We start from the raw sequence: 1,169 nt of genomic DNA, 5'->3' as shown, positions 1-1,169 counted from the left end.
ATTTTAATTGATAAAAATAGTTGGGCGATTAATGTGCAATTTCGCAACAAAATCATTCTTTCGATATCGTTTTCCAACGACTCATTTGGAACAATCCGTATCTCCATATCAAAGACCTAAGCCAACAAACATGATAAATTAGCAGAGCGCGGTTGGCAGGAAAGTTGTGCCAGGACGGCGATAATTTTGCTGTTCGCTTTTTGCCCCCGAGCCAGAAATTCCGGATAAGGCCGACAGAAGAAGCGTCTGAACCGGTATTAGTTTTGCGGAAATTCGTCTCTTTTAAGACACAGAAACCCCGGTGAAATATCGTCCAAGTTTGCTGGCGTTAATTCGCGTTTTTGCTACTTTGTATCACTAAGCAGTCAAGTCGGGAATGGCTCTTTTGCAACCGGATGAGTGCGGAAACGTACGAAAATTGGACTGTTCCCCAGAGCATAAAGTAGCCGGCAGATATAAAACTTGATGGTCATTAGAAACTGCTGAAAAATGGCAGAAAAATTCAATAAAGTTATGAGCAGTTTTTATGTGTCTCGAACAGACGTAATCTGATCCTAGTCATAAAACCGAACCTTTGGGGCCCTATTAAAGCCCGAGGCTCCAGCAAATGTCTTTCGGTCGATAGTGCACCAATCCGCTTTGGCCACCAGCTCGAATAACTGAAATTCTTCAAACTCGGCAACAAGAATTATTATACACAACATTCCCAAAGATTATTATACACGTTCGTTTAATGTCTCTGATGATGACTGACATGAAAAATATATGGCTTCATTCGTTGCCTTGGTTTAAGGTCTTTAGGGTTGTCTCGAGAAAAATCGACTTTTTCGCAGTTCTCAGTGCTGCGTATTTTAACGTTGAACAAAACCCGTTGACCCTAAAAATCATTTTTTTTAAACCTTATCGAACTTCAGCAAAAAATTTAACCGGTATTAGTTTTGCGGAAATTCGCCTCTTTTAAGATTCGATTAATATTAATTAATAGATTAATATTCGACCGTCATTATGGATTATAATATCTATGATCAAAAAATTAATGAACTTTTAAACGGCAAAAGTTATTCAAAATTAAACAAAAATCCAACAGAACGTTTTGAAAGACAAATTTATAACACTTTAAAAAATTTAAACACGAATTCACAGATTACGTTAGATCAAAATTAACACCA

At 37.3% G+C, this 1,169-nt stretch overlaps 2 protein-coding genes across 9 annotated transcripts in view; one reads left to right on the top strand and one right to left on the bottom strand.

Annotated features, from left to right (window-relative positions):
• LOC109540182 (syntaxin-binding protein 5) overlaps nt 1-1,169 on the bottom strand; it is a gene marked incomplete at its 3' end in the record, with an annotated part of 66,847 nt that overhangs the window by 5,435 nt on the left and 60,243 nt on the right.
• LOC109540148 (neuropathy target esterase sws) overlaps nt 1-1,169 on the top strand; it is a 43,783-nt gene that overhangs the window by 39,503 nt on the left and 3,111 nt on the right. The window lies entirely within an intron of this gene.

The sequence above is a fragment of the Dendroctonus ponderosae genome, unplaced genomic scaffold (assembly GCF_020466585.1).
Source record: "Dendroctonus ponderosae isolate FM_Combo_2020 unplaced genomic scaffold, Dpon_F_20191213v2 Dpon_F_20191213_7, whole genome shotgun sequence".
Lineage (NCBI taxonomy): Eukaryota > Metazoa > Arthropoda > Insecta > Coleoptera > Curculionidae > Dendroctonus > Dendroctonus ponderosae.
Note: the sequence above shows the minus strand (reverse complement) of the source record. Positions and strands in the feature narration are given on the sequence as shown.